We start from the raw sequence: 11862 nt of genomic DNA, 5'->3' as shown, positions 1-11862 counted from the left end.
GACAATAAAGCAAGGGGTTACATCACGTTTTTTTTTCAAATTCGGGGTCGGTTCAAAAATCAAAACTTTTTCGATGATTTTTTTCGAATATCTCGGGTAAATATTGTTGGATTTTGAAATATTATACCTTTTTGAATTCGTAGGGATCCCTACCATAAATTGGCATTCAAAGAAATTCAAAATCGATGGGTAAGAAAAAATGATTGACCAAAAACCGATTCGTTTTCAAAATCAACCTTTTTTGATGATTTTTTTGCATATCTCGGCCAAATAATGTCAGATTTTGGAATTTTATACCATTTTGAGCTCGTAAGGATCAGTACTATCGATTGGCATCAAAAATATGAAAATCGAAAAGGTCGTTTTGAAACGACATAACTCCGCGCGGAGATATGACGTTCCAAAACGACATATCTCCGCGGGAGATATGACGTTCCAAAACGACATATCTCCGCGGGAGATATGACGTTCCAAAACGACATAACTCCAGGCGGAGATCCAAAATTCCAAAACTTTTTCGATGATTTTTTTTCGAATATCTCGGGTAAATATTGTCGGATTTTGAAATATTATACCTTTTTGAATTCGTAGGGATCCCTACCATAAATTGGCATTCAAAAAAATTCAAAATCGATGGGTAAGAAAAAATGATTGACCAAAAACCGATTCGTTTTCAAAATCAACCTTTTTTGATGATTTTTTGGCATATCTCGGCCAAATAATGTCAGATTTTGGAATTTTATACCATTTTGAGCTCGTAAGGATCAGTACTATCGATTGGCATCAAAAATATGAAAATCTAAAATTTGACCAAAATCGACAAAAAAGCAAGGGGTTACATCACGCTTTTTTTCAAAATCGGGGTCGGTTCAAAAATCAAAACTTTTTCGATGATTTTATTCGAATATCTCGGGTAAATGTTGTCGGATTTTGAAATATTATACCTTTTTGAATTCGTAGGGATCCCTACCATAAATTGGCATTCAAAGAAATTCAAAAACGATGGGTAAGAAAAAATGATTGACCAAAAACCGATTCGTTTTCAAAATCAACCTTTTTTGATGATTTTTTGGCATATCTCGGCCAAATAATGTCAGATTTTGGAATTTTGGAATTAAATATGAAAATCGAAAAGGTCGTTTTGAAACGACATAACTCCGCGCGGAGATATGACGTTCCAAAACGACATAACTCCGCGGGAGATATGACGTTCCAAAACGACATAACTCCAGGCGGAGATCCAAAATTCCAAAACTTTTTCGATGATTTTATTCGAATATCTCGGGTAAATATTGTCGGATTTTGAAATATTATACCTTTTTGAATTCGTAGGGATCCCTACCATAAATTGGCATTCAAAGAAATTCAATCGATGGGTAAGAAAAAATGATTGACCAAAAACCGATTCGTTTTCAAAATCAACCTTTTTTGATGATTTTTTGGCACATCTCGGCCAAATAATGTCAGATTTTGGAATTTTATACCATTTTGAGCTCGTAAGGATCAGTACTATCGATTGGCATCAAAAATATGAAAATCGAAAAGGTCGTTTTGAAACGACATAACTCCGCGCGGAGATATGACGTTCCAAAACGACATAACTCCGCGGGAGATATGACGTTCCAAAACGACATAACTCCAGGCGGAGATCCAAAATTCCAAAACTTTTTCGATGATTTTTTTTCGAATATCTCGGGTAAATATTGTCGGATTTTGAAATATTATACCTTTTTGAATTCGTAGGGATCCCTACCATAAATTGGCATTCAAAGAAATTCAAAATCGATGGGTAAGAAAAAATGATTGACCAAAAACCGATTCGTTTTCAAAATCAACCTTTTTTGATGATTTTTTGGCATATCTCGGCCAAATAATGTCAGATTTTGGAATTTTATACCATTTTGAGCTCGTAAGTATCAGTACTATCGATTGGCATCAAAAATAAGAAAATCGAAAAGGTCGTTTTGAAACGACATAACTCCGCGCGGAGATATGACGTTCCAAAACGACATATCTCCGCGGGAGATATGACGTTCCAAAACGACATAACTCCAGGCGGAGATCCAAAATTCCAAAACTTTTTCGATGATTTTTTTTCGAATATCTCGGGTAAATATTGTCGGATTTTGAAATATTATACCTTTTTGAATTCGTAGGGATCCCTACCATAAATTGGCATTCAAAGAAATTCAAAATCGATGGGTAAGAAAAAATGATTGACCAAAAACCGATTCGTTTTCAAAATCAACCTTTTTTGATGATTTTTTTGCATATCTCGGCCAAATAATGTCAGATTTTGGAATTTTATACCATTTTGAGCTCGTAAGGATCAGTACTATCGATTGGCATCAAAAATATGAAAATCTAAAATTTGACCAAAATCGACAAAAAAGCAAGGGGTTACATCACGTTTTTTTTTCAAATTCGGGGTCGGTTCAAAAATCAAAACTTTTTCGATGATTTTTTTCGAATATCTCGGGTAAATATTGTCGGATTTTGAAATATTATACCTTTTTGAATTCGTAGGGATCCCTACCATAAATTGGCATTCAAAGAAATTCAAAATCGATGGGTAAGAAAAAATGATTGACCAAAAACCGATTCGTTTTCAAAATCAACCTTTTTTGATGATTTTTTTGCATATCTCGGCCAAATAATGTCAGATTTTGGAATTTTATACCATTTTGAGCTCGTAAGGATCAGTACTATCGATTGGCATCAAAAATATGAAAATCGAAAAGGTCGTTTTGAAACGACATAGCTCCGCGCGGAGATATGACGTTCCAAAACGACATAACTCCAGGCGGAGATCCAATATTCCAAAACTTTTTCGATGATTTTTTTTCGAATATCTCGGGTAAATATTGTCGGATTTTGAAATATTATACCTTTTTGAATTCGTAGGGATCCCTACCATAAATTGGCATTCAAAGAAATTCAAAATCGATGGGTAAGAAAAAATGATTGACCAAAAACCGATTCGTTTTCAAAATCAACCTTTTTTGATGATTTTTTGGCATATCTCGGCCAAATAATGTCAGATTTTGGAATTTTATACCATTTTGAGCTCGTAAGGATCAGTACTATCGATTGGCATCAAAAATATGAAAATCTAAAATTTGACCAAAATCGACAAAAAAGCAAGGGGTTACATCACGCTTTTTTTCAAAATCGGGGTCGGTTCAAAAATCAAAACTTTTTCGATGATTTTATTCGAATATCTCGGGTAAATATTGTCGGATTTTGAAATATTATACCTTTTTGAATTCGTAGGGATCCCTACCATAAATTGGCATTCAAAGAAATGCAAAATCGATGGGTAAGAAAAAATGATTGACCAAAAACCGATTCGTTTTCAAAATCAACCTTTTTTGATGATTTTTTGGCATATCTCGGCCAAATAATGTCAGATTTTGGAATTTTATACCATTTTGAGCTCGTAAGGATCAGTACTATCGATTGGCATCAACAAAATGAATATCTAAATTTTGACCAAAATTGACCAAATGGCAAGGGGTTACATCACGTTTTTTGCCAAAATCGGGGTCGGTTCGAAAATCAAACCTTTTTTAATGATTTTTTTGAATATCTCGGCCAAAAAATGTCTGATTTTGTAATTTTACACCTTTTTGAATTTGTACGAATCCCTACTATAAATTGTCATTCAAACATTTTAAATATCGATTGGCTATAAAAAGTATTTGACCAAAAAACGATGCGTTTGTAAAGTCAACCTGTTTTGATGATTTTTTTTTAATATCTCGGCCAAAAAATGTCCGATTTTGGAATTGTATACCATTTTATACTCGTAAGGATCAGTACTAATGATTGGCATCAACAAAATGAATATCTAAATTTTGACCAAAATTGACCAAATGGCAAGGGGTTACATCACGTTTTTTGCCAAAATCGGGGTCGGTTCGAAAATCAAACCTTTTTTGATGATTTTTTTTGAATATCTCGGCCAAAAATTGTCCGATTTTGTAATTTTACACATTTTTGAATTTATACGAATCCCTACTATAAATTGTCATTCAAACATTTTAAATATCGATGGGCTATAAAAAGTTGTTGACCAAAACACGATGCGTTTGTAAAGTCAACCTGTTTTGATGATTTTTTGGAATATCTCGGCCAAATAATGTCAGATTTTGGAATTTTATACCATTTTGAGCTCGTAAGGATCAGAACTATCGATTGGCATCAAAAATATGAAAATCGAAAAGGTCGTTTTGAAACGACATAACTCCGCGCGGAGATATGACGTTCCAAAACGACATAACTCCGCGGGAGATATGACGTTCCAAAACGACATAACTCCGCGGGAGATATGACGTTCCAAAACGACATAACTCCAGGCGGAGATATGACGTTCCAAAACTTTTTCGATGATTTTTTTCGAATATCTCGGGTAAATATTGTCGGATTTTGAAATATTATACCTTTTTGAATTCGTAGGGATCCCTACCATAAATTGGCATTCAAAGAAATTCAAAATCGATGGGTAAGAAAAAATGATTGACCAAAAACCGATTCGTTTTCAAAATCAACCTTTTTTGATGATTTTTTGGCATATCTCGGCCAAATAATGTCAGATTTTGGAATTTTATACCATTTTGAGCTCGTAAGGATCAGTACTATCGATCGAATTTGTACGAATCCCTACTATAAATTGTCATTCAAACATTTTAAATATCGATGGGCTATAAAAAGTTGTTGACCAAAACACGATGCGTTTGTAAAGTCAACCTGTTTTGATGATTTTTTGGAATATCTCGGCCAAATAATGTCCGTAAGGGTCAGTACTAATGATTGGCATCAACAAAATGAATATCTAAATTTTGACCAAAATTGACCAAAATGGCAAGGGGTTACATCACGTTTTTTGCCAAAATCGGGGTCGGTTCGAAAATCAAACCTTTTTTGACATTTTTGCGAATCTCTCGAGTCCTGTGTCAAGCACCTAAACAAGGACTATGAAAGTCACACACAAAGGAATCAAAATCGTCCTTCTGTTTTCCGAGACATGGCTATTAAGGACCATACTGGGGTCCTTTGGACAACATGTAGCCCTTGTCCTGCCAACTAAGAATGGGTAATAAAAAGGACAATAATCCTTGAAGAAGCTGAGGAAAAGAGATTTTTGCCTGTAGATATAAAAGGCTGTAGATTGGCCGTTTCCTTGACAGTGATGGTGTCCATTTGCCAAATGTTAGTCCTCATCCTCCCAATTCAGTATATATAATGAAAACGGCGAAGGGCCCTTAGGCGGTCTAGATATGAAAACAATTCTTTCGTAAATTAACAAAGTCATAACTCAGCCGTATCCTTTCAGATCTTGAAAAGTCCAGTGTCAAACATATCGTATGAACAAGGATTTTAAACTGTCCAAAGGACAACAAAATCGTCCTTGTCGTTTCCGAAATATGGGTCATTTTCTAAAAAGGACATTTTTTAATTAGCCATAACTCAGCCAAATCCTTAAGGATATCGGAAGGATATACCCTTGTAAGCTCGTGGTGAGCAGGACTATCGATTGGCATTCAAGGATTTCCAGAATTAAACAAAAAATGTTATCGAAATTTATCCTAGGGGGTTAGTCGCAAAATTGGCTAAAATCGAAAAATTCCGGGCTAACTTTGCCATTTGAAGGACTATCGGGATGTCCTTTGGCCAGTAGATAGTCCTCACCTTCCCATTGAAAAATTTACAGCCCAAAGGACGAAAATCCTTCAGACAAAAAAGTTTTAAGGACGATTTGGTTTGAAGTAAATAAGCCATAACTCGAGCATATCCTTGCGTATCCTGGCGAGTCATATGTGAAAATAATTGTATTGACCAAGACTACCACGTGGCCTAATTTCATCAAGATCGTCCTTGTAGTTTTGAAGATATTTAATGATTTGTGTTTTCGGACCATTTTCGTGCGCTCCGGGATGAAAATTTTACAAGTCCAATTTCGAGTCATATGATTCTTAGATGACCCCATATTTTTATGATGCAGATCGATGCAGGGGGTCTATACGATCCTAACGCACCATGTCCTTTGAGAATCTGCAAGGACATGACCGAGTTATGGCCTATTTTCTGTTTTTTTTAAATTATTTATATATTTAATTTAAATGTGTTTTTTTAATTTCAGACTGACAAATTAAGGACTACACGAAGCTCTAAGGACCTTCACGTCTGACAAAGCAAATATTTCCAGGATTGGACTTTAATTAAGCCAAATATAGATATTTTAAGTTAAAATAAGCACTAAATTTAATTTAGGCTCGTTTTGTATAATTTTAAGAGAACTAATTAAGAAAATTAGCATATAAAATAAACAATTTTGTAAATTCAAGCGTAAATAAATCAATTATTTAAAATACAAAAGAAATTCCTGTTTTTTTATTTACAAATTCAAAAATGAACGGTCTTTAGAAACCTATTGCACACCCGTGAGAGAGGTGTTTGTTGGCTGCCGAGATTTTTCTTAAAATCTGCCAAAATACCAGGCGAACAGAAATGCCCAGAAGGTCGACAAAAAATATTTTTGCGACCGAAAAATTCCATTGCATACCCTCACGGGGCACCCTCGCTGCCGGCTGGGTCCCAAATTTTTACTAAAATTTCCTAAAAATACCAGGCGAACAGAAATGCCCAGAAGGTCGACGAGAAATATTTTTGCGACCGAAAAAATCCATTGCATACCCTCACGGGGCACCCTCACTGCCGGCTGGGTCCCAATTTTGCACTAAAATTTCACTCAAATACCAGGCGAACAGAAATGCCCAGAAGGTCGACGAGTTCTTTGAATAAAATTTTTCATTGCATAGCATTAAGGGGCAAAAATATAACTCAATTAAAATGAGCACTGTTATGTAGCAAGAGTGCTGTAAGCCAGCTGTTAAGCAACAGCTGCAGCTGCAGCTAATGTAAAAGGGCTCCTGAAAGAAAAAGCATGCATGTTTTTGGACCATTTTAATGCACATTTTGCAGGGATCTGATCCTTTAGGTTCGCTAGGACTATATCTATGATATGGAATGACCAAGGACATACAGGTCAACTAGGTACCATGAATAGCGATCATTTTCTGATTAAATGTTGTCCATGAGCGGGGCAAAGTTGGCTATAGAATATAAAATGAATTGTGTCATAATCTCGGGCAGCTCCGCCGTTCCAAAGACGACATATTTCCGCGCGGAGATAATATATTTCTTATTTTAAAGAGACATATTTTCGCCGATCTTATTATTTGTTGATTATATTTTGTCCATAAACTTTGGCCGGTTAGGCTGAAAATATAAAATATATTAGTTTTCGTTAATGAAAATACATACGCATTACGTCCGACTTTGGAAATACATACCATTAAAGATTCTTAAGTCGGAGAACAGAAAACTGAGCAAGCAATCCACAAACTGGAGTAATCGCCGTTCAAAGGTAGATAACGCACAAGCAAGCTTAAGTAGATATGAATTGCGAAAACACATACCCAAACATATGTAAAGTTGAGCAGATCCACAAAAACGGCGCTCAGAAAAAAGAGCACTCAATCGACTAGGCAAGAACATCACTGCCAGCAGCTTATGTCTGGACCAATCAGCGATCAGCACCAAATTGAATCGTGAGCGCGTGAGAAAAACGACAGCGAACACACACACGAACAGGTGGCTGCTTATCTCTGGCTTTGGCTCATCTCTGCGCATACACGTGTTTGTGTGGGTGTGTATGCTAAGTAATGTGGCGCATCGTTCTCACTCGACTTTTGATCGCTTGCTTATTTTCTGGGCGCCGGTTTTTTCGTCCGCTTGACTCACTCACATTTTAACACTCTGTTAGTTGGACAGTATGAAACTTTTTTGTTTACCATCCGATCGCCCTCAAACTCATTTTCAAAGATCTTTGTTGAAATTCATTTGAGGCGTGTTTCACACTTTTCGAAAAGGGTTTTTTAAACCCAAGTTCTTATACAATCGCACGTATATTCTTTTTCTTGGATGAAATCAATTATTTAATAAGTTCATAAATTATTTGGGTACCATATTTATATGGAAGTTTCCCACAAATTGGACCATAAATAAAGAAAGTTGAAATATTTTTAAATGTAGTGTATTTGATCTGGGTTCAAGTAATCATATATTTTATTATTCCCGACTGGAGCGTTGCTTGTTTGTTTGCAAGCCGATTTGCGGACTTGGGACTTACATTTTTGAATAAGTTTAAGAAATAAATGAATCGGTGAGAAAAATGCAAGTATGAATCTACAACTGAACAACTAAGATTTTATTGTGCTCACATAATCACTTTTTACCAAAGCCCCTAAACTGTGCTCATAGAATGAAAAGTCGAAAGGCAAAGGCAAAGGCAAAGGCAAAGGCAACGTCAATGGCAGCCGGCAACAATAACTTTTAATCACTTTAAATAATAAAATCCAAGAAACACTTTCGGATTTACTGAGTTTCTTGTTGGGGATTACCTCAGTGAATCTCGACGGCTTAGTAAAATGCCTTCAGCACTAGAACATCATGGCTCCGCATGTCTTAAGACCGCTTGCCATTCAATCGTATGTATATACTCGCAAATGCGGATTTTTGCAACATTTCTCATACCCAAAACAGGCTGCCTCAAGGAGTCGCGCGGACGGGCGGAGCCCAACTGAAACTTAGATGAACGCTGGCGGCGGCGAATGTGTAGATATAGCGACTGCGACTTTGCTGTCTTTGGCTCCGAACGCGAATGTGAACACAGCAAACTGTTATTGCGAGATGCTTTGATAAATGCCTTTCTTTCACATTGATGATAATCTCAACTAATGAGGAATTAAAATTGGATTACAGTATACTCTAATTAAAAGGCTTATGCGAATGCAACAATGAATTCTGAACATTCGGATTAGAAGGGATAATGTATGTAAGCAACATATATACATATATATGCATAAAGCTGATTACAAAGTTTCTTTTAACAGTCATATTATTAAATGATTTGAAAAGAAAAAGAGTACGTATGCTGATATTTGTATGCATGCCGATGGTATTCTCAAAGTAACAGACAGTATCATCAGTCTCGTTGCATTGCAGCTAGTTCTTGGATTTTCAGCCATCGTCATAAAACTATCCACACGTTTATCTGTATGTTTCGGCCCGATCGGACCTAGGTTTATTTGAGATAATTAGCGAGCGGATTTTTCAAGTTATTCCAAGAAACACAGGAATTACCCTGAACTCATTGCAAATGGGTTAAAAAGGTTCTAATGTATATGTTTTTTGTTTATTTTTATATTTTTTTTTTTTTATAAATTTAATGATTTTGTATTGTTAAGTTTTGATCGATTATTGCTGTTAAATTGAAAATTTTCTACTCTAATTGGACTGCTAAGAGGTACTCAATGATTTCGAGACGAAGCGACATTAAGCCGAGTGACATCTTAAGCCCACGTTCATATCGCCCAACCTTGTGAGTCATTCAGATAGGCTAATTGTTTTCTATACGAGCCAAGTAAGGAGCAAGAAGCATTGTAATCGCCACCATTAAAACACTGTCAATCGCCCAAGAAAGCAACCCTCTTGGGATGTACAGTGGTACTCGAACAGTTGGACTTAGACTGCCAGACCGAACCGAATCAAGCCAAGCCAAACGAAACGAACAGTAACAATTACAACAACAATAATTACATTCGCAATGCCGATGTCGACGAAACAACAGAGATTATTGTCAGCCAGTCAAGTGGGAAGCTGATGCTTTTCAAAAAGGCTTTGAACAATAAATGATGTGAAATCTCCTGAAACACAGTGTGTGTATGTGAGTGTGTGTGTGGATATTGTGATGTGGCGCTTGCAATTCGCGAAGGGCGCACTCACATCCTCAGCCCGTCTTGGTTGGCTCCTGGTTCCTGTTGCCTGGCACTCTTTTTGCCAAACAAAGCGGTAGCTGTTGTCGTCGTTCCTTATGCATGGATGCCTGGCTGGCTGGCTGGCTGGCTGGCTGGCTGGCTGTCTGGGCCTGTTTGCCTGCACCAGCTTCCGTTTGTTTTTCGGCACAGGGAGCGACTTGGTAAGCCGTGCTCTTCTTCTTAGATTTTTCGTCGAAAACCAAAAAGCAAACATTTTTTCCTGAGACACTCGACTTGCACAAAGTAAATCGGCTTTTCGATTGTATTTGAAGTGGGGACTACTGAGTACTACACACAACCTTCCTCGCCAAGTACTGAAATTATGCTCACATAACTCACACGTATTCGTACATCGCTAATGTTTGTGTCTGCGTTCCGTAAAACAGATACGGCCACCGTTGAAGCGACGACTGAGCAAGTGGCCAGAAGAGAAGTCAATTGATGCTCCTGATACTTTGCATGCATATTTTGCTTTTTGGTTAAATACTCTCTACTCATACAACATGAAAAGAGTATATTGGTTTTCTGCAATGCCTGCCTTGCTGTCCTTCCGCCAATTGTACTGAAGGCAAATTTGTTACCCTATTGCTCGATTTCTTCCACACGTCGAAGATTATTACCGACGATTTGTACCCTTGTTGACGTATGGCTTACGGATTTGCAAATATGTGGGAAAGATTGTGAATTAATAAATTTTTGGAACTTTCTTTTTCATAACTATGTGATTAAGCACTTCGATGCTGATAAGATGTAATGATATATAATGCCTTATATGTAATTATTTAATTAATTTTTTACCTATCATTTTTATGGCAGCTGGATGATTCGACATAAGTATGTACTACCTATGCAAAGTTGCATCAGGATTGGTTAAAACTGCGAGGGGCTTGGATATATAGACTATGGCATCGACACTATATATTATACTAGCAGGTATTTAGATACAATAATATACAAGTAAATAAACAATTAAATTTAATGAGCAAACATATAACTTGTCTTTTTTTGCTGGATGTGAAAAATCTCGCTTCTCAGTCCGAAGCTCAGATCCCTAAGCCATACTGCAGGCCATACTCTATGGCCATATATCATACATTTGCAAAACACAGTTTTTTGGTCGCTTTCATTTTTGATGCTTTGACCCCCATCTTCTCACACTTTCTGTAAACATTTTTTTGAAACTCTGGCTCCAAAGTTTACGGTTTCGCTTTACGTTTCTCACGTTTCCATTAGCCAAAACAAACTTTTTTACATATAGTAGAAGTCGAATGTCTGTGAGGACATTTCGAGCATGGGGTCCAGGTATTCCTATTCGAGGGCCTCCAGTCAGGGGCCGTTAAATGCTTTGTATTTGCGTAAAAATTTCACCCTCGAAAAAGGTAATAACGCCATATCCATGCCGTCTCTGGGGCAGTACTGACCACACCCCCCCCGTAAACTCGTGTGTCTATAACATACTCATATATATTTACACATGTACGAATTAAAATCTGTGGCAAATTCATAGCCATCGCTGTAATAAATAAGCCAAAGGGACCTTGAAAACGTTAAATAAAATAATTTCAGTGACTTTGTTTAGAGAAGTATTTCAAAAATGTAAAATATTTACTGAACTTATTTGAGAACACGTGTTTGAGCTTATGCATTATTTAAATTCGGGTTGTTATTTTTGTATTATTTGCAGGAATTATGTTTTTATACAATGTTTCCCTAGAAAATGGGTTTAGAGGAGCATATTGGTTTGTCTGAAATCTGTGTAACAAACAAAAGGCAAACCCATACAATGTATATATTCTACACCAGGATGACGAGAAGAGTCGATTCAGACATGTCCATTTGTATGAATGTGTCGAGCCTTGAAATTTGAAATATATACATATTTCCCTCAATCATACATTAAACAAATTTTTTTCATGATATCTCGTCCCATTTCCAAAATATGTTTAGATGATTATTAAAGATTATTCCATAATTACGAAAA

This window comes from Drosophila novamexicana, unplaced genomic scaffold (assembly GCF_003285875.2).
Source record: "Drosophila novamexicana strain 15010-1031.04,08,12 unplaced genomic scaffold, DnovRS2.1 tig00000387-arrow-pilon, whole genome shotgun sequence".
Taxonomy (NCBI): Eukaryota; Metazoa; Arthropoda; class Insecta; order Diptera; family Drosophilidae; genus Drosophila; species Drosophila novamexicana.
Note: the sequence above shows the minus strand (reverse complement) of the source record.